At 45.2% G+C, this 26,942-nt stretch overlaps 1 pseudogene; it reads right to left on the bottom strand.

Moving 5' to 3' along the window:
* Positions 1–3,621: 3,621 nt before the first annotated feature.
* Positions 3,622–25,459, bottom strand: LOC130477885 (cytochrome P450 2J2-like; annotated as a pseudogene).
* Positions 25,460–26,942: the final 1,483 nt, after the last annotated feature.

The following is a 26,942-nucleotide window of genomic DNA, read 5'->3' as shown; positions in this document are numbered from 1 at the left end:
ATTAAACCTGAATATTGCCAAAATGGCTAATTTTGGGTTTACCGATATGCACAGCCCTAGTTGCCACTTGTCGCAGTTTTCTAATGACATACTTTTATATGCTCTATAACTAAAGGTAAATATCTAGGAAGACTCCTGGCACCTTTGCCAACTAGTTTTGCAATGAAGTCATCCAGGCATGAAGTCATCCAGGGGTCTGCTGCTCAGGCTGCCCCTCCTCCAACTGTTGATGTCATGCCTTCCCAGCAGCAGGAGGAAGAGCAACCTGAGCTATCTTTGGCACTGAGCTTTATGGACAAGAGTGTTTCATCTCTGGATCTCACCACAGGGACCAAGAGGCTGGAGGAGGAGGTGGAGGCAGGCATCCAACCGGTGGCGCACTCGCCCATCTGGTGGTACAGGATGGTCTGTTGCACCAGCCGGGCATAGCCGTCCAGCCACATACCGGAGTTGCTCCTGCTTCGCATGGTTGGGGCTGGATTTTACAGCTGGCTCCTGCTACCTCCGCCTGCAGGGATGAAATGAGGACACACTGGCTAAGAACCCTCCCCCCTGTGCATTCTGGCCCTGCCCCTTTTAACCTCTCCATTGTCGCCACTTCCACCCACAGCCCTCTTGTAGTACAGAAGGAATAAGTTTCTCCATGGCCCGGGTAAGAAAGGGTTAATACAATTTCTTGGGCGGTCGTAGCAGCTCCATAGCTGCTGGGGGGAAAAGGTTCTTTTTCTCAGCAAAACAAACTCACATCCGCCTTGAATAGAGGCTTCACCTGTCCGCAGGAGGGGGCGGACCGCCAGTCTTAGATCCTTCTGAGCTAGAGATCTGCCAGGACCCACGGCCAGACCAAATGATTTCACGGGTCTTAAACGGCCCCCAGGCCTGATGTTCCTCACCCCTGCCCTAGACACAGCATGTCTGCTGCAAGCTCCTCACACGAGGTGGCTCCAGGGGTGCCTGCAGCTGCTCATCAGCGTGGGTGCCCCCTCATATCCTCTGTGTGGAAGCACTTTCAGGTGACGGAGGATCCTCTTTTTGCAAAGTCCCGGCTGTGTAGGGGCCAGATCAGTTGAGTGAAAGACTTTCATCATCTCTCGACTTCCAGACTCCCTAACCATCTGATGAAGCACCACCAGGTGATGCTTCTTCAGGGGGAGAGAGAGGCTAGTGAGGTGGCCAAGTGGCAACTAGCCAGCCAAGAGGCAAGTTGACCACCAACCTCATCTCATGCTCTCCCTGCTGCACCCAGTACATGGTCTCTGGTAGACAAGGGACAGCAAGCATCTATGACTGAGATGCTTGCCAAGGGCGGCACTAGTGTGCCAAGAAGTGGGAAACAGGTGACAGGGAGAAGGATCACTTGTCTCATCAGCTAGATGATTGCCATTGATGGGCTTGCTTTCAGTTATGTAGAAAATGTTGGCTTTCGCATGCTGCCCCAAGATGCCTATCCCTGATACACTTTCAGCCTCTCACCCAGCAGGAGGTCTACATGTTGGTGACCATGTGTGACCCACACATCAAGGGCAGGATTGCAGAGCTGGCTGGGGAGCTTGTGCACTGGAGAGACGAGCTCTCCCAGCATGTCAGGGATATGCAAGCCCAAAGGGGCACGTTCCCAGGAGAAGAGGAGTTGGAGGACAAAAGCAGCCCTGCCGCTGTTAGTCCTCACTTGCCCTGCCAGGCAGTGTCCCACCTAAGGCAACTGCTGAGATGACCTTGGAGATGGAGCTCATTGTGCGAGCACTTGGCCCCTCTGGAAGGACAAGGAGCATGAGAGAGGATATGGCAGCTGCAATGGTGAGGGAGTAACTTGTGGAGCCCTAGAAGTCGCAGTCCACAAATTCATTGAACTGCTGGGCCTTGAAGGAGTTGGTCTGGCAAGACCTCTCTCTTTTGGCTGAGAGGCACTGGGTTCTGTTTTATACTTTGCTTTCGCTCACTTATGCCATTTCGAAGCAAACCATCAACTTACGTAGCAGGATACTAAGAGTAACAACAACAATAACCAACACAATGATGATGTTGGGAAGGCGTTCATGAAAGTCTGAATCCTCTTGTGTGTCTGTTGGCTGAATCATAGTGGACTTGTCTCAATGTGCTCCTACTAGGGTTGCCGACCCGCAGATGGGTGCTGGAGATCTCCCAGAACTACAACTGATCTCCAGATGAATCATAGAATCATAGAGTTGGAAGGGACCACCAGAGTCATCTAGTCGAACCCCCTGCCCAATGCAGGAATTTCACAACTACCCCCCCACACACACCCAGTGACCCCTACACCATGCCCAGAAGATGGCCAAGATGCCCTCCCTCTCATAAACTGCCTCTCATGAGAAAGATGACAGAGATCAGTCCCCACAGAAAAAATGGCTGCTTTGAAGGGTGGACTCTATTGGCATTATATCACTCTGAGGCCCTTCCCATTGCCCTCCCCTGGCTCCACCCCCACATATCGAGGGATTTCCCAACCCGGAACTGGCAACCCCAGCTCCTACATGTCTGGAGCCAGGTTGATGATAGTGGGAGTTCCTGATTGATGTGCATAATATTCTGCATTGAACCCTGCTGGCCAAAAAGAAAAAGGGTAAACTCCAATGAGATTGATTTACTTGCTTATTTGGAAAAAATTTCTATGCCACCTCTCTGCAAAACTTGCTTGAGGCAGCTTATGCAATAAAACATAATAAAAACATCACACATCATGGAAGTTGTTAGCAATTAAAAACACGGAATTAGATTTCCATCATGATTTTTCACCTTTCCTTCAAGACAGAAACTGAGTCTTCGGGTGTCGGAGGTTTTGGATTATGGTAATAAATAGTTGAACTATTGTTTTTCAGTCCATTTTTGATACTTCTAAGGCACTGTTCATACATGAGGTGTAAATGACTCTTGCTTTGGTTTGCTACTTAATGTGAATGCACAACCATCATTGGTCAAAGTGCTCATTCAGAGTACAAATGCCTCCCCTGTAATGAACTTATTAATGATTAATGATTAATTTGGAGATCACAGTGGATGTAAGACTTATATGTGAATATATGCCATGCTTTTAAACTCAGTTCTGAGACTGATCCCTTTTCTCTACGCAACCCATCTCTCCTTTGAAAAGCATGTAAAAAGAATGAGAAATTTTTGGTTTTACTTTTCAACAGAAGTGGGTACTATTAATTAAAGTATAATGCCCAGATTAGCTAGATCTTGTCAGAGCTCAGAAGCTAAGCAGTCAGTACTTTGATGGGAAACTACCAAGGAAGTCTGGGGCTGCTATGCAGAGGAAGGCAATGACAGACTACCTATGCTCACCTCCACGAGGCGGAACTTCATGGGGTCACCATGAGTCGGTTGTGACTCAATGGCACATGTTATCTTTTAGAAGTCTGTACTGAGCATTTACTTGAAGTCATTGAACTACTTTTAAGATTATGTATCAGGCAATAGTAATAGTTTAGCAACCAGAAACATCACAAATGTGCCTGAATTCCATTTTGAGGAGACATCCCTCAAGCTGTGATAGAGAAATCAAGGATAGAATGTATTGGGCAGGTCAGAGCCTGATAAGGATGAAAGGAATGAAGGAGAAGTTGACAGTAACAAATGAGCCACTCCACTTTGTATAATTTATGATGCATGGCAGCAGGGAACAGCACAGAGCTTATAAGGCTGGGGACTCAGTGATATAGCAATTATTGGCTCTTTGTTGAGTTCTTTCACTCCTTCTGGCAGCTGGAAGGTGAAAGCCCTCAGCAGGGTGGTGAAGAACATGAAGAGTTCGATCCTCGCCAGCTGCTCTCCTGGACAGGCACGAGCCCCTGCAAAGGAAACAAGGGAGGGCAACAAGTGAGTAATATATGTCCCTGTATTGTCTAAAATGCATCACCTAGGCGACCATCTAGCTTGGACTTTGTGAAAGGAGCATCTCCATTTAAAAGACTGCATGTAAGAGGCTGGGGAAAGTCTCTTCCTGAGGCTGCAGAGTGGCTGGCAATCAGAATGGACATTCCTCAGCCACTGGCTTGACTCTGCATCCAACTCGATAAAATACTTTCAGACCTGTGCTCAAATCTTCATAGAAATTTTTAAAAAGATAGATTGGGCCAACAAGAGAGGGGAGGATTTTAATTCTATGTTTAATTCTAACAGCAATAGCAATAACAATATGCGTGTTTGGGTGTATGTTTGAGTGTCTCTGTGGGTTTGTGAAACTCTGTGGGAACAGACGGAAAGGATTAACCCTCTCTCCCCTTGCCAAGTGGCCCCAATGTGACATAGTGCCAGCCATGATTGCAATTTCCTTGTAAGAAGTCCTGGGAAGATCCGGTCACAGATTGACTAGAATGCTGGTCATCAGTCAAAGAGCTGTATGATCTCATGGAAAACAGAAAATAGCTTATTATTATCCCCAAGCTGAACATGTTAGTCACTTTAATTTATCTTTCCATACTTTCACCACAAAATCAAGGGATACTTGAGACTTGGTGCTTTATATAAGCAGTTACTATCTCACCATCATTCTCCAAAATCTAGACTTATGGTGTCAACTGTCCTCTGTTGGAGGTGGGCTTTGCCTTAAACCTTGGGAAGGACATATGACATGGGCTATGCCTAGCAGGGGATTCATCGTGGAACACAAAATCAGGCTAACAGGGCATATAGTGTAAGAACAGGAGCAGGGTAGGGCTTACTCAGTAGGGTGGACTGTCCCATTTTCACTGAATGTGGCCACTGTTAAGGGGTGCACTTCACCAGTTCCATCAAGAATAATCATGGGTCAATGGAAACCACAATGTGGGAAACTGCACTGGATTCCCATTGGCCGGGCAGCTACATTCTAACAACTTCAGAACTCCTGTTCCGAAGCGAGTGTGGTGTAGTGGTTAAGAGCGGTGGTTTGGAGCGGTGGACTCTGATCTGGAGAACCAGGTTTGATCCCCCACTCCTCCACATGAGCGGCGAAGGCTAATCTGGTGAACTGGATTTGTTTCCCCACTCCTACACATGAAGCCAGCTGGGTGACCTTGGGCTATTCACACTCTCTCAGCCCCACCTACCTCACAGGGTGTTTGTTGTGGGGAGGGGAAGGGGAGGTGAGGGACATCAGTGGGGTATAATGGCCATAGAGCCCTCCCTCCGAAGCATCCATTTTCTCCAGGGGAATTGAGCTCTGACCTCTGAAGAGGAGTTGTAATTCTGGGAGATCTCCAGGCTCCACCTGGAGTTTGGCAACCCTAAGAGGTCTGATATCCTCATGTTTTTGCTCAATATAAGAGCTCTACAATATTATGCAAAAGGGGGTAAGTTCTTCATTATATACAAGCTATATTTAATAGAATTCACCTTTTAAGTTGTTTCCTCTGCAAAATCATACTAAAAGAATGCATATTTGGCATAAGGTTGGGTAATTTAGTGATCCCTAAGAACATTCTGTACAAGGAGCAACTATTCCTGTGTTTAGTCCTTCAAAGAACCCTAGGAACAACTATCAACCACATTTTGCATTTACCTGCACCAAATGGAAGAAATGCTTCTCTTTCCACAAAACACCCATCCTTATCCAAAAAATGATTTGGGTTGAATGCCTCAGGTGTCTCCCATTGCTTAGGATCAAGAAGAACTGAGTGTAGATCTGCTAAAATAATGGTCTCCTGAAAGAATAAAACTGTTGTTTAAGGATGCATAGAGACAAGGATATTGATCTTTTCCAGTCACTGTCTCAATGCCAATATTTGCTGTTTCCTAGGGTTGCCAGTCAGTGGATGACATCTGGTGGGAAACTGAGAAGGCAATGGCGTTGTTGACTCCATCACACCAATGACAGGATGTCAGTTTTGGGTTGAACCTGGAACTGGTCAAGGCAGTCTAGGATTCAGTGGAAACACTATGGTTTTGCACAGATAGTTTGGTGAATCCTAGAGTGGTGTGACATCATAGAATCATAGAGTTGGAAGGGACCACCAGGCCATCAAGTCCAACCCCCTGCACAATGCAGGAAATTCACAACTACCTCCCCACTCCACACCCCTAGTGACCAGAAGATGGCCAAGATGCCCTCCCACTCATCATCTGCCTAAGGTCACAGAATCAGCATTGCTGACAAATGGCCATCTAGCCTCTGCTCCAAAACCTCCAGGGAAGAAGAGCTTACCACCTCCCGAAGAAGCCTGTTCCACTGAGGAACCACTCTAACTGTTAGAAAATTCTTCCTAATGTCTAGATGGAAACTCTTTTGATTTAATTTCAACCCGCTGGTTTTGGTCCAACCTTCTGGGGCAACAGAAAACAACTCGGCACCCTCATCTATACGACAGCCCTTCAGGTACTTGAAGATGGTTATCATATCCCCTCTCAGTCTTCTCCTCTTCAGGCTAAACATACCCAGCTCCTTCAACCTTTCCTCATAGGACTTGGTCTCCAGACCCCTCACCATCTTTGTTGCCCTTCTCTGGACACGTTCCAGCTTGTCTACATCTTTCTTAAATTGTGGTGCCCAAAACTGAACACAGTACTCTAGCTGAGGTCTAACCAGAGCAGAGTAAAGCGATACCATCACTTTGAGTGATCTGGACACTATACTTCTGTTGATGCAGCCCAAGACTGCATTTGCCTTTTTAGTTACAGCATCACACTGCTGACTCATGTTCAGTGTTTGGTCTACTAAGACCCCAAGATTCTTTTCACACACACTACTGCTCAAACAAGTCTCCCCATCCTATAATTATGCATTTGATTTTTCCTACCTAAATGCAGAACTTTACATTTGTCTTTGTTGAAGTGCATTTTATTAGTTCTAGCCCATTTCTCCAGCCTGTCAAGATCATCCTGCATCTTGGCTCTGTCTTCTACCGTATTTGCTACCCCTCCCAATTTAGTATCATCTGCAAATTTTATAAGCATCCTCTCTATTCCTTCATCCAAATCATTTATAAGGATGTTGAACAACACAGGGCCCAGCACAGATCCCTGAGGAACTCCACTAGTCACTTCTCTCCAAGTGGACGAGGAACCATTAACTAGCACTCTTTGGGTACAATCTGTCAACCAGTTGCAGATCCATCTAACAATAATAGGATCAAAACCACATTTTCCCAATTTGTCAACTAGAATATTATGTGGAACCTTATCAAAAGCCTTACTGAAATCTAGATAAACTATGTGTACAGCATTCTCCTGATCCAGCAAGGTAGTAACTTTCTCAAAAAAGGAGATAAGATTAGTCTGACATGACTTATTCTTGAGAAACCCATGCTGGCTCTTGGTGATCAGATCCATCCTTTCTAAATGCTCAAGGACGGACTGTTTGATGATTTGTTCGAACACTTTTCCTGATATAGAAGTCAAGCTGATGGGTCGGTAGTTACCTGGATCCTCCTTTTTCCCCTTCTTGAAGATGGGGACAACATTTGCCCGCCTCCAATCTTCTGGCACCTCACCTCACCTCACTTCTGGGTTCATCCAAAAATGATGTTACACTGTGGGTGCTACAGCAATTTCCTCCCCCTTTTTTTTATCCTGCTGACCTACTGAGTGGCAGCTGTTGTTGGGGGCTGCCAAGGGGAGGTTTCCTATAGCAGGAGACCTGACCACCCTAGGGGAGGGGCTGTGGCTCAGTTTGTAGAGCCTTTGCTTGGTATGCAGAAGTTCCCAAGTTCAATCCCCAGCATCTCCATTTAAAGGGACAAGGCAAGTAAGTGATGTGAAAGACCTCTGCCTGAGACCCTGGAGAGCTGCTGCAAGTCTGAGTAGACAATACTGGCTTTGATGGACCAAGGGTCTGATTCAGTATAAGGCAGCTTCATGTGTTCATGTACCATACTCCCTCAAAGGTCCAGAAAGGAGCCAGACATTTCTAGCTTTTGATGACCCAAGCCATAACAAACATTACAACGATAAAACGTGACCAAAAAATAAATTGAAATGATGAAAAATGACAAAGAAATAAAGTACCACAACAGAGTGGTACTTAATGTGAATAATTTTGAGGCCCCATTAGAGCTTCAGGCCCAGGCCAAATAACCCTTCGGGAACCCACAGTCTGGCCTTGGCTGTTTCCCATATATACATTCTTCAGCCTCCTGAAACTCAGGAATCATATCTTCTTTCATTAACGAAGGCTGGATTGTAACCATGAATTGACCAACTCACCCTGATAAAAAAGATGTTTGCAAAATGAAAATGAGATATACATTGGGATGAACAGAATTTAAAAGAAACTAGAGCAATTTTATGTACTCTGAATAATTGGTTGGCCACAGTACACAGTGCATTCCTAAAAGTACACAGTACACAGCCCATTCATTTCAATGGGCTTAGACTGGAGTAACTCTCCTTAGGAATGCAATGATGTGTTGTTCACATCATACCCTGTTTACTTCCGAGTTTCCTTCTTGAGTCTGATAGGCACTTTGGCTCGGTGGGAAATCAGAAGGTTTCACTGTGAGGAGAGCTTTGGAAGTGCTGCTATCATTGCTTTATTATTACAGCATTTATACTAGAAAAGCTTTTAAAGATATAGTAAATACATGAACACTTTGGCTACTGACCGTCATCCAATCAGTGGATAAATGTCTGAATAAAATCAGGAAGCATGGCCATAAATAGACCAGCACAGATGGAGCCAGCTAAATCAGGGGTTAACACAATAATCCCTGTATTATTTGATATCATTTCTGGAAAAGGGGTCACCTTTGTGCTACGTCTTAGACATATTGCTTTTAGGATCCAGGAGTGCAACCACAAGGATTTCCTATACCTTTGGAATGAGAAAACCAAGCATGTTTACGTCCTTTGTACATTGTCTGGGGAGCCCATAATATAAGACATATTGGGAACGCTGGATCTCATGAATTACAGCGTTGGTGTAGGGCAGTTTCTTCCGATCTTGGTAGTTGAATGATTGAGAGGAACCCAAAACATCTTCAATCTCCTTGTGGACTTTCTCTGGGAAAAAAGTAAAATAAATGAATCTGTATTCTAGGCACGGCATGAAATGCAATTAGAATTTTGGGGATTTTTTTCTAGTGTCGCATATACCTTACAGCATTATCCTTTGTGTGTGTGTGTCTTAAGTGCCGTCAAGTCGCTACCAACTCATGGTGACCCATGAATCAAAGTCCTCCAAAATGTCCTATCTCTGACAGCCTTGCTCAGATCTTGCAAATTGAAGGCTGTGGCTTCCTTTATTGAGTCAATCCATCTCTTGTTGGGTCTTCCTCTTTTCCTGTTGCCCTCAACTTTTCCTAGCATGACTGTCTTTTCCATTGACTCTTGTCGTCTCATGATGTGACCAAAATACGATAGCCTCAGTTTAGTCATTTTAGCTTCTAGGGTCAGTTCAGGTTTGATTTGATCTATAACCCACTGATTTGTTTTTTTGGCAGTCCAGGGTATCTGTAAAACTCTCCTCCAACACCACATTTGAAAGGAATCTATTTTCTTCCTATCAGCTTTCTTCACTGTCCAGCTTTCACACCCATACATAGTAATAGGGAATACGATGGCATGAATTATTATCCTTTATAGGTATACTCAAAAATTACTCCAAATTAAAGATATGTAAGATTGTACTGTTGTGAAAACTGAAAAGACAACCTGTTTACTAAAAATAAGAAGAAAACCCTGGGGGTATAAGGGTTGAATCCCTTGAATCAAGGCAGAAGTCCTTATTACCTTGAATGTCTGGGTGATTTGCCATGAGGAGCAGTGCCCATCGCAATGCCAAGGATGTTGTTTCTGTTCCTGCGATGAAGAGGTCAAAAATACACTGAGCCAGATTGTTTTCATTTTAAGTAGAGTTAGGGTCCTTCTTACTCTGTTGTTGGGAATAAAAAAGTGAGATAAGGTTTTTTAAAACAAATTTTAAGCATTTTGACTCTGCGGCCATACATAAAAAGGCTCTACAAAATGTGCTGAGGAAGCATCAGACCTGTTGCAACCACACCTAAAGCCATATTCTATGAGAAACCAAGCAAGGCCATTAGGTCAGCCCATAGGTTCAGGCAGGTGTTGCCCAAAATAAACAACAAAAAAACGTTTTTGAGCAGTTAGAACAACAAAAAGGTCTTTGAGCATTTAGATAATTCACAGTGGGTAGCCGTGTTAGTCTGTCTGAAGTAGTAGAAAAGGGCAAGAGTCCAGTAGCACCTTAAAGACTAACAAAAATATTTTCTGATAGGGTATGAGCTTTCGTGAGCCACAGCTCACTTCTTATCTGAAGAAGTGAGCTGCGGCTCACGAAAGCTCATACCCTTTGAGCATTTAGAAAGGATGGATCTGATTACTAAGGGCCAGCACGGGTTTCTCAAGAACAAGTCATGTCAGACTACTCTTATCTCCTTGTTTGAGAAAGTGACTACCTTGCTGGATCAGGGGAATAATGTAGACATAGTTTATCTAGATTTCAGTAAGGCTTTTGATAAGGTTCCCCATAATATTCTTGTTGACAAACTGGGAAAATGTGGTTTCAATCCTATTACTGTTAGATGGATCTGTAACTGGTTGACAGATTGTACCAAAAGAGTGCTTGTTAATGGTTCCTTATCCACTTGGAGAGAAGTGACTAGTGGAGTGCCTCAGGGATCTGTCCTGGGCCCTGTGTTGTTCAACATCTTTATAAATGATTTGGATGAAGGAATAGAGAGGATGCTTATTAAATTTGCAGATGATACTAAATTGGGAGGGGTAGCAAATACAGTAGAAGACAGAGCCAGGATACAGCATCTTGACAGGCTGGAGAATTGGGCTAAAACCAATAAAATGCACTTCAACAAAGATAAATGTAAAGTTCTGCATTTAGGTAGGAAAAATCGTATGCATAATTATAGGATGGGGAGACTTGTCTTAGCAGTAGTGTGTACGAAAAGGATCTTGGGGTCTTAGTAGACCAAACACTAAACGTGAGTCAGCAGTGTGATGCAGAAGCTAAAAAGGCAAATGCAATCTTGGGCTGTATCAACAGAAGTATAGTATCCAGATCCCTGTGAAGTGATGGTATCACTTTACTCTGCTCTGGTTAGACCTCACCTAGAGTACTGTGTTCAGTTTTGGGCACTGCAATTTAAGAGCTGAAGACAAGCTGGAGTGTCCAGAGGAGGACAACAAAGATGGTGAGGGGTCAGGAGACCAAGTCCTATGAGGAAAGGTTGAAGGAGCTGGGTATGTTTAGCCTGAAGAGGAGAAGACTGAGAGGGGATGTGATAACCATCTTCAAGTACTTGAAGGGCTGTTGTATAGAGGAGGGTGCCGAGTTGTTTTCTGTTGCTCAAGAAGGTGAGACCAGAGCCAACGGGTTGAAATTAAATCAAAACAGTTTCCGTCTAGACATTAGGAAGAATTTTCTAACAGTTAGAGCAGTTCCTCAGTGGAACAGGCTTCCTCAGGAGGGGGTAAGCTCTCCTTCCCTAGAGGTTTTGAAGCAGAGGCTAGATGGCCATCTGTCAGCAATGCTGATTCTATGACCTTAAGCAGATGATGAGAGGGAGGACATCTTGGCCATCTTCTGGGCATGGAGTAGGGATCACTGTGTGTGTGTGTGTGGGAGATAGTTGTGAATTTCCTGCATTGTGCAGGGAGTTGGACTAGATGACCCTAGTGGTCATTTCCAACTCTATGATTCTATGATTCTTTTAAGGAGCAAAGATACTAATCCAAATCAAATATATTATTCAGAATAAATAACATCTGAACTATATATAAACACAAACACACATATACACACAAGTGGGGACCTGTGAAATTCTTATAGGGGGAATTCTCTGCCACCGTGAAGGGGCTTGCCACCAGCTGCAGGGTTCTACCGCCACAGTGGCACAGTGGCTGTACACCCTGTATCCAACTTAACCTGGGGGGTTGGAGTCAGCCACTCCAGGTCCAGTCAGGTGGGCAAGGATCAGAGGAAGGAGGTCCATGTACAGCTGGGACAGCAGGGGATGAAGCCAGATGGTCAGTGCCTGGCTGGGCCAGCAGGGGTTGGAGGCAGCCGTGAAAGGTAGGTGCATTCACAGGTAGGTGCATGTGCAGAGAATACTTTATTTAGGGGGAATTTAAACCTCCTCGTTTATTTTTATTTGTTTGTTTTCAGATTTTTCTGCAAACTTAGGGCATACCCCAAGTTTGAAGAAACATCTGTTTGGAGTAAGTGTGCTTCCAGCTGTGGATTTATGCATTCACAGATAGGGGGCAGAGTTGGGAATTATATATACACACACAAGTGGGGGCCTGTGAAGCTTGCAGGGGGGGAATCTCATCTCCCTCCATTGCTGAGCCCGCCGAGTCCACCACCTGTCTAGATCCAGATGCCAGGGCAAGTGAAGCAGAGCCTAAGAGGATGGCTGGAATGACTGGGTAGGTTCATACGGGACAAGGTGATCCTTAAGGTATGGTGGTCCCAGGCCATACATGTCTTTAAAGGATAATACCAATTGTGCCTGGAAGCAAATTGGAAGCCAGTGTAGATGGAAAAAGACTAGAGTGATATGGTCCCTACAACCATTCCAGTCATCACTCTGACTGCAGTATTCTGTACCAACTATAACTTCCAGACAGTCTTCAGGGGCAGCCCCACATCAAGCTCACTGCAGTAATCTAATCTAGATATACAGGTTTCAGTTTTCAAAGAATACAGTTTGCATTTACTTTCATTTTTATCGAATGTATCTGATTTAACATACAAGGTGGATACTTACTTTCTTGATCTGAAATAGATAAAAACCAATGAAATCTTGTGGCTCATGCATGGCCTGATGATCTTTATGCTTTTCTATCTCCTTCTTTGCAAATGAACGCAAAACCTCTGCATATGAAAGGGCCTTCTTCAGAGGTCCTGGGAGATGTTTCATGAGCCACGGGAAAATTTCATACACTACAGGAAAGATGAAAGTAAAATCCTGTCAGTACCATAAAATGGCTCAGGCCATAAAATAACTGTTTGGGATCTTATATCAGCATAATGGCTTGTCTTTTACCAATTATCTTTGCCTTCGGTTGGTGTAGGATAGTACCAATGGCAGAACTGGCTGGGATGGTAAGGGTTAAGCAGCCCCTGCTGCTTTTCTCCTGGTCACCCCCACTTTATTGTAAGAACAAAAGCAAGGTAGCATTTGAGAGCATTTTGGATGCTGGAACCATGCTATAAAAGTAACAGCACAGCACTTTCCAAAACATAGACACTTCTGTGTGCTCAGTAGTTAAACCCTAAATCTCACAGAAACCATATTATCCAATAAATCACAATGATCGTTAATGGCCAGAACCCATTCAAACCATAAAGTTTGCGTCAGCCAGTGTATATCTGAAATTCTTCTGCATCCCCAGTCAAGTGTCCATGTTGAAGCTGGAAGGAAAGGATTCTAGAAGATACTTGTCTGATCCAATAGGAAAACAAAAGAAACAAAATAAACTTACAGCATGACAGATACTACTTGGAAATGCTGCTATGTACTCAACGGCATCCATCAACTTGTGGAATTCTTTTATCTTCGACAGAAAACCGGTGTCCAAAAGCCAGAGCACAGATCACATTGGAGACAGAAGTAGTGATTGGCACGGATGGGTCAAATGGCTGTCCTGTAAATAAAGTTGGTTGCAAAATATAAACATTTTATCCCCTTCTCTAAATAGTCACAGTGGATTTGATAGTGGATGTCTGTCTGTCTGTCTGTCTGTCTGTCTGTCTAGATAGGTAGATAGATAGATAGATAGATAGATAGATAGATAGATAGATAGATAGACAGACAGACAGACAGACAGACAGACAGACAGACAGATAGATACACACACACACACGAATGAGACCAGAAAGTAGTTTTATGTGTGTTACCAAACTGTACTGTATACATACTGTGGTTTTAGTACCTCTACAAGGCTTTGGTTTTTAACCTTCCTTTTCCCGACCAAGGTTGGGCTCAGGGTGGCTTACACCCAAAAACAACATAGTCAACTCAGACTAAATAAAATGCAATACACCAGAATGATAAATAAAATCTCATTAAAACCTGTAATATATCTTTAAAATTTAACTGCTTGACAGAAGCCTGGAACAGGCTTCCTCGGAGGTGGTGAGCGCTCCTTTCCTGGAGGTTTTTAAGAAGAGGTTGGATAGCCATCTGTCAGCAATGCTGATTCTATGACCTTAAGCAGATGAAGAGAGGGAGGGCATCTTGGCAATCTTCTGGACATGGTGTGGGGGTCACTGGGGAGGTAGTTGTGAGTTTCCTGCATTGTGCAGGGGGTTGGACTAGATGACCCTGGTGGTCTCTTCCAACTCTATGATTCTGTTATTCTAGATTAAGACTCCATATGACTCTAGTAGATTCCAGCTTGCAATGAATATGGTAACTTCTAAACTACTGGTTATTTGTGGTCCGGTGTACAGGTAAATTAACCCAAACTTCCAGTGAGTAATAAAAAAACCAGGTAGACTACATCAACCATGGGTCCCCTCAATTCCTAATCATCATGTACCTTTTGCGTGTGCAAAAGCCTCAACGAGCTGATGGGCCTCTTCTTCTATTTGGTGCTCCATGCCTTTCTTCCCCAGTCCCAGCTTCCTCATGGTAACGATCCCAAATTTCCTCTGCTGCTTCCAGGTGTGGCCATTTGAAAATATAATACCTAAAGCCATGACAAATCAATGAGAAATTAGTACTGTTAAAAAAAAATATTTTTTAGGTTGCCAGACTACAAAACAACAAACTGATTGATTACATATGCATATGTTCTGAAATTTGCAAGACCTGAGCAAGGCTGTCAAAGATAGGACATTTTGGAGGACATTGATTCATAGGGTCACCATGAGTCAGAAGCGACTTGACGTCACTTAACTCACACACACATATTCTGAAAAGCTACCCCTTCTTTAAAAATCTTGACCATTCCCATTTTTTAAGCTATTTTAATTAGGGATGCTTGGAAACTGAACACAACTTATTCAATTGTGCTGAGCAGATGTGATCCACCACCGGGTTTGTTGGATTCAGCAACAAAAGACTTGAACGTATGCTGAACAGGTTTGCATTGGACTTTCTCCAAACTGCATGTGTGCCAAAATGCTGCCAATCCAAAGACATCATATTATCCAATAAATCACAATTATATTCCAATAATTAAATCTACAACCTAGTAGTAGGTATAACCAACACAGTCAGGTAACATATAGAAATATACAAAAAAGATGGTTACACATCAAAATCCACAAAAGTGTGAATCTGTTTCTAATATATATGTCTAATAATATTTGCAGAATATTAGTCATATATATTAGAAATAGATATTTGCATACTTACCTGTATTCACACTTTTGTGGATTTTGATGTGTAACCATCTTTTTTGTATATTTCTATATGTTACCTGACTGTGTTGGTTATACCTACTACTAGGTTGTAGATTTAATTATTGGAATATAATTGTGATTTATTGGATAATATGGTTTCTGTGTGATTTAGGGTTTAACTACTGAGTACACAGAAGTGTCTATGTTTTGCCAATCCAAAGACATCAGCAGCCCTCAGTGTCACTAAGGGCTACTTTGATGAATACCAGACTGAAGGTTCCCCCCCCCCCCAAAAATACTGCATTTATTTATGATGGGTGGATAATGATTTGTGATTGATTTGACTGTCTGTGAGTGAATGCATCCACATGGAGAGCTATTGCCGGGTAGCTTAATGCAGAGTGGAAATGAAACATCCACACAGCAGTTTTCCCAGTTTCCCCCCCCCCCCCTGCCTTGGCCTTCTGCAGTCGCTATTTCTTCATCAGGCACCCGTTTGCTTTCTCAGGCTTTCCCAAATATCAGCCATCGCTATTGTGCCAATGTGCAGTAATGCTAAGAAAACCTATTGCCATGATCTCCTAACTTCTTGAATTGCCAAATTTCTTAATTTAGGAGTTTCTAGCCCTTTTCTGTACAATCCATAATGACAAGGGCTTGACACTTAAAAAAAAGCAAGCTGGCATTTCAGAGATCATTGCAATAGATGGTTGGTTCCAGTTCCGGCAGTGAGTGAGTAACAGTGTGTGTTTCTGCTCCTGGGAGTTTTTTAAAAACATATGTTTTAATGTTTAAAATAGCAGTTTAATCAGCTACTAAGCTGTGTGCAGCTGCATGCAACTTGCACGGTGCTTTTACTTTAGTTTTCTACACCAACTTGTATTTTAATCAGACACCTTTTGTTGTATACACCTCCCCGGTTTTATTGAGGCGTAGGACTAATTAGTTCCTAGTGATATACGCAGAAGAATTTTATGATTGGAATTACTCAACTACAGGACCTTTTCTTTGAGAAGGACTTTGATTTATTTCCCCACTCTCGCTGCCTGCGTAATGCCTGTGGGAAAACGCAGGAGAGGCCCAGATGAGACAACTCCTCCTTCTCCAGCTGCTAAACAACCAAAGATTAGAAAGGTAAAGGTCCCCTGTGCAAGCACCGGGTCATTCCTGACCCATGGGGTGTCGTCACATTCCGACGTGTACTAGGCAGACTTTGTTTGCAGGGTGGTTTGCCAGTGCCTCCCCCAGTAATCTTCCCTTTACCCCCAGCAAGCTGGGTACTCATTTTACCAACCTCGGAAGGATGGAAGGCTGAGTCAACCTTGAGCTGGCTACCTGAAACCAACTTCCATCGGGATCGAACTCAGGTTGTGAGCAGAGCTTGAACTGCAGTACTGCAGCTTACCAGCCTGCGCCACGGGGCTCTTAGATTAGAGACGTTTAAAATCCTCTGGCATGTACAAACAAGAATATTATTTATACTGTGGAAACAAAAAAACCCCATTTCTCCCTATTTGCTGCTGATTGGGAGGACGCTGAGAGAGAGGAAAGAGATGCCTAGTCCGAGGCTGAGGAGGGACCTGCCGAGTTTTGCTGCTGCAATAGATGGTTATAGATTGTTATAATGTTTTTGTGCATTCTTTGTTTATATTTTTACAATATTTCTATCCCTTCTTTCCCATATCTCAGAAGTTTACAAATGTAAATTTAAAAGTGTACAAACTACAATGAAATCCCACCTAACACCCCCCACAAGTTTCTGTAACTTATGCCCCCTTAAAAGCAATACCAAATATAGTAGTCTTGAAATGTCTCCTAAACATCTCTATGGTCAGCACCCCCCTTCACCTCCCAAGGAAGCCCATTAGTTAGGTAAGCGCTATTGTGGGGAAAGCACTGGTTGCTTGTCAGACAGGCTGCACTCAAGGGGTAAAATCTGGCAAGTGGCATCCTGAGCATTGCCACTGGCACACAGGCACATAGATGGTGTTTTAAATATGCTGGTCATAGGCCTTGAATGGCTTTAAAGGTCATACATAGAGTCTTTAATTTGACTCAGAAACGAACAGCAACTGCAGCTGCTTTAAAACAGGTGAACTATGCATCCATCAGCAAACCTGATAATGTTGTGACCCAATTATCCGTCAAGTCCAATGAAGACAATAGGGAGGCGGTTGGGTTAAAAAGAACAGTTCTTTTATTGGGCCAAGCTATAGAACCGGGTGACAGCCCCGATAAACAGAGTGGGAAGCTGCCACTCCAAACAAAGAAGGGGAAGAACTTTTTATACTTCACACAAAAGAAGGCGGATACATTCTCTTAAAAGTTACATTAAAGAAATCAGTGATTATGCAGTCAGCACAGCGCCTAGCGTTCTGCGCAAGCTTATCTTAGTAGCCTGCCGTGGTTCTATTCAGAAGAGACAGCCCTTTGTATGCTGGGCCAGGGGGTATCTATGTGTTAGCCGAGCAATCGGTAACTATGTATTTATAAAGCGGGGTCGCACTCAACTATATCAGAATCCGTTTAATGAGACCTTGAATAAAGACAGACAATGGATTCCAAATTAAATAGTATTTATGTCTTTTTCATTCAATCAATGATGCATACAATCATACAGAGAATCTAGGAAATTCAAAAAGAGTGGAGTACAGGTACAGTTGCCAACGTGGCAGGAGATTGATGATTAGGATATATTTACCCTCCAGATGCGGTGTTGTCCAAATTCATGTAGACTAAGACAGATTGAAAAGAAAAGCCGAGATGGGGGCAGGGGTTCCCGTAGACTTGACCAGCAAGGCGGGAGGGAGCGTTGTTAGGCTGCGCAAAACCAAAGCAACAGTGTAACGGCAAAGGTGCCAGGAAAGACCTAAGGTGTTAGAGAGAGCTTTAATGGGCTGGGGGCATCCCAGATATACTGTTTCTCTGGGGGAGGGGAGAGGGGTTTCACCCCTCCTAGGTTCCCAGGTGACAAAAAGGTGAAAAAAGATTAAGCTGTGGCTAGTTAGAATTTGGTGGGGTAGTGAGAATTTGGAAATCTATTCTGATTCCAATGGCTTTTGCAACCCGGGAGGATCTGGAAATTCTCTGCTGACAAGATTAACATACTGGAACAATGGGTGCGATCTGTGCAAACGTCCTGGGATCGCTGCTGCATAGGTTGAAGAACGACTCATCTTGATATCAGGATCGCTGTTGACGGCCCATTAAGCTGTGGATGTTGCAAAGGGTGTGTGTGTTTGGTACTGACTATGTGACTGTCTGCTGTTCATGACATGGCTGCGGCTGGAACAGAGGCTGTACAGAACATGGCTTCTCTCAGGTTCACCGGAGGCTGCCCTTGCATCTGCTTCCTAGCTGCTATCTGCACGGCGCTCGCAGGAGCGGCCAAGTCCGTTACAACGGAGCGCGCAGCGACCGTCCCGTAGTGTTTGGGGCGGGCGCGCGGCCAGGACAGTAGTCGAGTGCCTGCATAGCGGGTTGCCAGGTCTAGTCCGGGAGGTTTGGGCAGGCCCATATGCTATCATATGCCTTGACTCAAAGGGGGGGGGGGTGCTAGCAGGGATGTACGTGTCGGCGGTGTTTTGCCTAATGGTGCCAGTGTGTGTGTGTTTGTTTTCTAGGCACAACAATAATAATCAGGATGTCTCATTCTGAACCAGCTCCATTTCCTGGGTTGTCTTAAGTGGCAGCCTATGAAAGCCCGCATTACAGTAATCCAGCAGCGAGGTTACAAAAGCATGAATCAGCATGGCCAGATCAGCTCACTCTGAGGCCATTTATGCAGGGTCGATTTTGATGCTCGCTCAAAGCTCCGGTTTTGAATCCCACCTTTAAAATTACTTTTCACGGTCCTAGAGGAGAAAGTCAAACAAATTCCAACCCTCACTTGCCTGCCCCTTCGTTTGCATAGCCATTAGCAATGGTCGTTTGCATAGCTAAGCCGCGGCTGTGAACCTTCATGCTTCCTTTCAGTGACTGCTTCGAGGCGGGGGCGGAGCAAATACAAAAGGTCGCAATAAAGGGGCTCTTAAGAAATGAGAAGCAGGTATGCGCCGGCTTTGCAGTGACGTCTGGAATGACAGTTCAGCGTGAAGAAATCAAAAAAATATAAGAAAGGAGAGCATTGGCAAACCAAATGAACCACTGAGAAGGCCACTACAGGAACCTTTGCAGAACCCAGTAATTCGAATATTACCACAAGCCAATATGCCAAGCCAGACAGAACCAAAATCAAACCAGAAAAACTCTGCAATTGAAACTCGGGGGGGGGGGGGGGAACAGCAGTTTTGCAAGCCCAATTGAACGTATTGCAAAACAGATTTGAAACTGACAGAAGCAGCGTAGCAGATAGAACCCCCCACCCCCGGCAGGCAACACAGAAACAAAGGGGGGGGGGAAAGTGAGAAAGAATAACCAGCCCTGGGAGCCCGTGGACATCCCTCACTTCCTTTCAAACTCCTGCTAGGTCCCCTTCAGACTACGGCAGCTTCATGTCCTCTTTGTCAAGTTTATGTAAAAAACAGTGACAACCAGATATGTGCCAAATGACAAAGCTAGTAAATGCTGAGCAATTTTGGTTTCCCGTTTTCACCACACAGAGGGATCCAAAAGTGACTGCAACGTTCAGATGCTTCCTTTGTTCTCTCTTGCACCATGAACCTGAAGGAAAGATACTAATTTTTTTTCTAAATTTTTACTCTTCCAAACATCTTACCCCAATCTTTTCCTATGGCTTTCATGTAAGGGGTCAGCGGCCGATTAGCGAACCCTTCTGAATGATTTATCAGCCCTTCTTTCACTGCTTCATATCCAGACAGTACAACTGCAGGCATAGGTCCCAGCCACAGCATGTAAATATTTCCATGTTGTTTTGCCAGCTGTCATTTGTATCAAAAGAGACAATAGACATTACATTAATTCAGCTGTAACATGTGCACTTTTTCTTATCTCTTCTTTCCTAAAGAAGTCCATGAATTAGTGCTCAATGCTGTAACATCAGCAAGATTACTGTGTGTGTGTATGTGTATAAAGTGCCGTCAAGTCACAGCAGACTTATGACGACCCCTTTTGGGGTTTTCATGGCAAAAGACTAACAGAGGTGGTTTGCCAGTGCCTTCCTCTGCACAGCAACCCTGGACTTCCTTGGTGGTCTCCCATCCAAATACTAACCAGGGCTGACCCTGTTTAGCTTCTGCGATCTGACGAGATCGGGCTGTACCATGCTGCCTTCCCTCCTAGCAAGATTACTACTTGCCCAAAATTGGAAATAGATCACAATTGGTAGCTGTGTTAGTCTGTCTATAGCAGTAGAAAAGAGCAAGAGTCCTGAAGCACCTTAAAGACTAAGAAAAATTTCTGGCAGGGTATGAACTTTTGTGAGTCACAGCTTACGTCTTCAGGAACGGAAGAGGAATATAATCCCGAAGGAGGAGGAGGAGGAGTTGGAGAAATTAGCGCACGCGACTGTGAAAACTAACCTGTCTATTATGAGACCAAATGTCCAGAAAGTTTGAAAAATGGAATGTTTTTCTGTCCAGAATGAGAAGTTTATTTGTTTATTTATTTATTTATTTATTTATTTATTTATTCATTTTTCATATTTATAGTCCACCCTCCCTGGCAAGCTGGCTCAGGGCGGATAACACCACCTAAAATTCACAACATACACTAATAAACTGAAACCATCAATAAAATCATACCTTAAAACAATAACCATAGATGGCATATGAATCCCATTCTGCCATAAGAACCCACACAGGAGGCTGCCCCTCTATCAACCAGATCAATTGCCTGAAGGAGGGAGGGGTGGGGAGGTCAGTGCAGATGGTATTTGCAGCTGCCCTCAATTGTAAGCCGGGTGGGAAAGCTATGTCTTACAGGCCCTGCAGAACTCCCTTAGGCCCCACAGGGTCCTGATGTTCCTTGGCAGAGCATTCCACGAAGACAGCCGCACACTCTTAGGGCCAGGGACCACCAGCAAATTCTCATTAGCCCATCTTAGTATCCTTCGGGGAGTATACCAGGAGAGGCGGTCCCGAAGATACACGTTAAGTTTGTGCTTGCATAATTTGATGTCGATAACAGCTTTGAATAGAGCAATTTGCATTTTAGATCCTTGTATATATTTGGTGTTTTTTTTTAATGTAATAATTTTTTAAGTTAAATTAATTTTATTTTTTTAATATATTCATTAGTTTTGCACCCCGCTCTCATTCCCTGGCCAAAGCCGGGCTCACAACACACATTCCAACAATAAAATCAATAAAATGCAATAAAAACCTCATAGTAAAACCATAAAATACAATCTCAAAACATCAGCGTAATTAAAATAGGTGATAGTAGAAAAGAGCAAGAGTCCAGTAGCACCTGAAAGACTAACAAAAATATTTTCTGGCAGGGTATGAGCTTTCTGAAGAAGTGAGCTGTGGCTCACGAAAGCTCATATCCTGCCAGAAAATATTTTTGTCAGTCTTTAAGGTGCTACTGGACTCTTGCTCTTTTCTACTACTGCAGACAGACTAACACGGCTACCCACTGTAAAATAGGTGATGGCACTCATAAACAACAACAACCAAAGCAACAACGCTGTAGCTTACCAGCAGCCAGGGACCCCATATAGTTACCATAGTATAAAATACAGTGGGGGAGAGGGTAGGGAGGACAGCTCAGCTGGAAGCCATAGCTGTCCTCAACCATAGGCCTGGTGGAATAACTCTCTGCAGAATTGTTTAAGATCCTGCAGGTCACTGTTCCACCAGGCCAGAGCCAAGGCTGAAAATAGGGTTGCCAGCTCCCTTGGCTCCACTGGCGGGAGCTTTGCGGGGCCGTGGCTGGGGACGCAACACGCACGCCCCACACGACGCGCCTGTGTCACTTTTAGGTTTACGGTTTAAATCGAGTTTCAGCAAAGATAGCTAGAGTGTCCGCGTCGCTTCCGGCCATCTTCTCGGCATGGAGTAGGGGTCACTGGGTGTGTGGGGGGGAGGTAGTTGTGAAATTCCTACATTGTGCAGGGGGTTGGACTAGATGGCCCTAGTGGTCCCTTCCAACTCTCTGATTCTATGATTCTAAACCAGGAAGCGACGTGGCGCATCGTGCGACTCCCCCTCTACCTGGCTCTCTTTTGCCCATCAACCCTCAGCTGGTCAGCGGGCAGCCTGGTGGATTGGTGGGCTTTTGCCCACCCCCAAAAGGCAATTGGCAAGCCTAGCTGGAAAAACCCTGGCTCTGGTCTAGGACAGCCAGACACCCTTTGGGCTAGGGGCCACCAGGTGATTATTAGTTGCTGAACACAAAGCTCTCTGAGGGGCATACCAGGAGAGACGATCCCACAAATACAAAGGTCCCATACCATGTAAGGCAGTGGTTCCCAACCTTTTTTTGACCAGGGACCACTAGGACTTTTTTGTTCGGTGCAGGGACCCCAAGGTTCAAAATAAAAATTCTGAGAATTTGAAAATAAACTTTAATCATAACTGTTAGTTAAACATTAAACTTAGAATAATATTTGAATATATATTTTTATAATAGAGAACTTTTAATTGAAAATATTAATTTATTATGGGTTTATAACTTTGTTTCGCGGACCTTAATTTAGTTCTCGCGGACCCCTGGGGGTCCACGGACCCCTGGTTGGGAACCAGTGATGTAAGGCTTTAAAGGTCAAACCCAGCACCAACTAGTTTATTTGACTGTAAGATGTTCACTTTTATTTACCTTTTCATCTCCCTGCCATATGCCACCCTCTTCTCTGCCCTTTTCCTTTCTCTCAGATTCCTTCCTTTCACCACCTCTTCTCTGGAGGTGGCACTCTAATTTCTCAGCATCCCTTTATAAGCTTCTCTTACCTGGCAACCCTCCCAGCTGTCTGAGTCAAGTCCAAAACAAATTTGCATTCCAAAGAATGATGTATTTATTTAGCACATTCTATCCTCTTCTTTTCCCAAGGATCTTTGGGTGTAATCACAATGGATTTAAATCAACGACTTTAAAAAATAAATACAAAATCAGATTTTTAAATTTAAATTGTATTTTTTAAAAATTAAATGCTTTTGAAGGCAGCCTCCTTCCAAAGGGCAGGGGAATCCCCAAGTGGCTCAAGCTCGGGTAGAGTCTCAGATACTGACACCCCATGCTACTTCCCAGCAGGCAAGCTGGGATTAGGAGGTTGCTCATCAGTCGGCAGGAGAGTCAGCCGATGCCATGGATCCTGCCCCGATGCTACGCCTGTTGGAATATCTATCGTGGGGATATTCCGGTATTTAGCAGAGTGCCTTAAGCTTAGCAGCAACGGAAGCTACACGTGTGTGCGTGTGTGAAAATAAAAAGGAGCAGTCGTTTGCTCTAATCAAACTAAAGTACATTTATTGTTGAAATACACATTGGATAGGAAAGGACAAACAAGGGTTCTCTATCCTGATCTACCTTGCTACCGTATATACTCGCGTATAAGCCGAGTTTTTCAGCCCCAAAAATGGGCTGAAAAAGCCGGCCTCGGCTTATACGCGGGTCAATACGGGGGGAGGGAGGGAGGAGGGAGGAGGGAAACTTACCGCCGCCGCTGCCGGGCCCGTGCCTCTTCCTGCCGCTGGGAGCGGCCTGGGGCAGCCTCCTGCAGCCGCAGGATGGCTGCCCAAGGCCCCCCCCGCCCCCGCCGCCATTTTTCCCGGGCAGGAGGGGCCTTGGGCAGCCTCCTGCAGCCGCAGGATGGCTGCCCTGGCCCTTCCCGCCCCCCCCACCATTTTTCCCGGGCGGGAGCGGCCTGGGGCAGCCTCCTGCAGCCGCAGGATGGCTGCCCAAGGCCCCCCCGCCCCCCCGCCATTTTTCCCGGGCGGGAGGGGCCTTGGGCAGCCTCCTGCAGCTGCAGGATGGCTGCCCAAGGCCCCCCCGCCCCCACCGCCATTTTTTTCGGGCGGGAGGGGCTTTGGGCAGCCTCCTGCAGCCGCAGGAATGCTGCCCCGGCCCCCCCGGGCCTCGCCACCATTTTTCCCGGGTGGGAGGGGCCATGGGAAGCCTCCTGCAGCCGCAGGATGGCTGCCCAAGGCCCCCCTGCCCCCGCCGCCATTTTTTTCGGGCGGGAGGGGCCTTGGGCAGCCATCCTGCAGCCGCAGGAAGGCTGCCCCGGCCCTTCCCGCCCCCCCCCCGCCATTTTTTTCGGGCGGGAGGGGCCTTGGGAAGCCTCCTGCAGCCGCAGGATGGCTGCCCAAGGCCCCCCCGCCCCCGCCGCCATTTTTTTCGGGCGGGAGGGGCCATGGGAAGCCTCCTGGAAGGCTGCCCCGGCCCTTCCCGCCCCCCCCCGCCATTTTTTCCGGGCGGGAGGGGCCTTGGGCAGCCTCCTGCAGCTGCAGGAAGGCTGCTCCGGGTCCCCCTGGGCCTCGCCGCCGCTTCCTCCCGCCGGGAGCGGCCTGGGGCAGCCTCCTGGAGCAAACTCCCTTTTTCATTTAACCGCAGACCTTGGCTTACTACCTCCTCATTAGTTCCATGTGTTCTCAAAACGATCTCAGCTGTGATTCCCTGGGGGGTGAAACTCTCAAGTCCGGGTTGCTCAATGGCTTCTTCCTTACACTAATAAACAACAATGTTCACATACAAGCGCAGCAGTGGAGTGCGGAAGTGGGAAGGAGAAGGAAGCAGAAGCGATGTATCAAAGGTATTGTGCTAATCATTGTCCTGTAAGTATCATATACTTACCACACCTCAATAGCACATTATCTTGATACTTACAGGACAATTAATAGCACATTACCTTTGATACTTTTTGCAGGGCAATGATTCAGCTGAAACCCAACCCCTTTCTGACTATATATTACTCTTCCTACACGCTTGACACTGAGAGACACTGTCCTTCAGTGTTACTCCTCCTAAGATGCCTGCCACAGCTGCTGGCGAAACGTCAGGAAAGAAAATACCAAGACCACGGTCACACAGCCCGGATAACCTACAAGAACCATCTGTAAACCTAGTTAAGAAAATGATGGAAAATATGTTCAGTTATTTCACCACATGAATTAATTATATGGAATGACATACCTCGATGAGGACATCTTTAGAAAACTTGTAGATTAATCGCCAAAAACTTCCAATGATGGGTAGCTCAAGAGGTCCAGGAGAGTAGGACTTGTGTGACCAGAGTTGTTTCAGAAAGTGTAGAATCAGGAGACACACCAGGAAGGCAATCAAAACAGCCAACATTATCCTTGTTTCTTTTTCTCTGTCATTGTATCTTTCACCTGGATAGGCTGAATGCTCTTCCTCTAGTGGCTTTTCTTTCCTTCCAGATGGTCACCACTTGTCTCAGTTTTCTAGTGACATTCTTTTACATACTCTACTGTTAAGAGTAAATCCACAGGAAGGCTTCTGGCGTCATTACCAACCAGCTTTGAAATTCCGTCATCCAGTTGTGTAGTAATTATCAACATGTATAATTTTCCTATGGTCAGTTAACTATGGGAAAGAACGTTTAATATCAACACTCTATATCCGTGGTGGCGAACCTATGGCATGAGTGCCAGATCGGGCACTCGGTGCCCTCTCTGTGGGCACGCGCGCCGTCACCCCAGCACAGAGTTCTGCTCTGCAAATGTGGGGAGAGCGCAGGCGACTTGTCCCGGCTGCAGTAGGAGAAAGGAGAGAGGCTCCTGTCTGTCTGCCCTTCCCACTCTTAACGGGCCCGCCGAACAAGCAGCTCTCCTCCCACCCCACCCCTTCTGGCTCTCTTCTCCCCTGCTTGGGCAGCAAACGCGGGGAGAGCGCAGGTGTGTCCATGCTTCAGCAGGAGAGAGAGGTTCCTGTCTGTCTGTCCTTCCCACTCATAAAGGGCCCGCTGAACAGGCTGCAGCAGGAGAAAGGAGAGAGGCAAAAAGGCAATCTCAAATCCCTGGGTTGCTCTTGGGGCGCACGCTGCTCCTGTTTGCATTCTTGCTCCTGTTTGCATTCTTGCCTAATGACTCTGCCATTTATTCATGGAAGGTTTTGCACTGGATTTGCCACTCTTTAGATGCACTTTTCCCCCATCCATATTCTCAAAACTCAGCAATAAGCCGCCATGCAGAGTTTTGAGAATTCAGATGGGGAAAATGTGCATCTATAGAGTGACAAATCCAATGCAAAACCTTCCATGAATAAATGGCACTGTTAACCAGCCCACTGAGCCTAGTGCCTTCCCCACACCTTTTTTAGACGTGGTGATTTTAATCTCCCATACACACCCCAAGTTTGGTTTTTGAAATGCATGTGATAGGAGTGTGCAAAGGGGTTTGCTCTGACCCATAAGGACGCCTCCTTGGCCCAAAAACTGTGTAATGTTGGTTTTTATATCAGTTTAGTGTTGGTTTTTATCTCCCCCCCACCACAAGAAAAGGTTTGCTTTTCAAAGGCATGTGGTATAAGTGTGCAAAAGGGTTTGCTGAGACTTTTAAAGATGCTTCCTTGGCCCAAAGTCTGTTTAGTATTGGTTTTTATCCCTCCCCCCCCCCAAAAAAAAGGTTTGCTTTTCCAAATGTATGTGGTAAAAGTGTGCAAAGGAGCGTGCAAAGCATATAAAGCGCTGTTATTGTATTTTTCTTTTAAGACAAAAGATGTTAATGTATGAGTTGTTTTTTTCTAAACTAAAGCCTCAGTATTCAGGTTAAATTGCCGTGTTGCCACTTGGCGATAAATAAGTGGGTTTTGGGTT

Source organism: Euleptes europaea, chromosome 5, assembly GCF_029931775.1.
Source record: "Euleptes europaea isolate rEulEur1 chromosome 5, rEulEur1.hap1, whole genome shotgun sequence".
Lineage (NCBI taxonomy): Eukaryota > Metazoa > Chordata > Lepidosauria > Squamata > Sphaerodactylidae > Euleptes > Euleptes europaea.
Note: the sequence above shows the minus strand (reverse complement) of the source record. Positions and strands in the feature narration are given on the sequence as shown.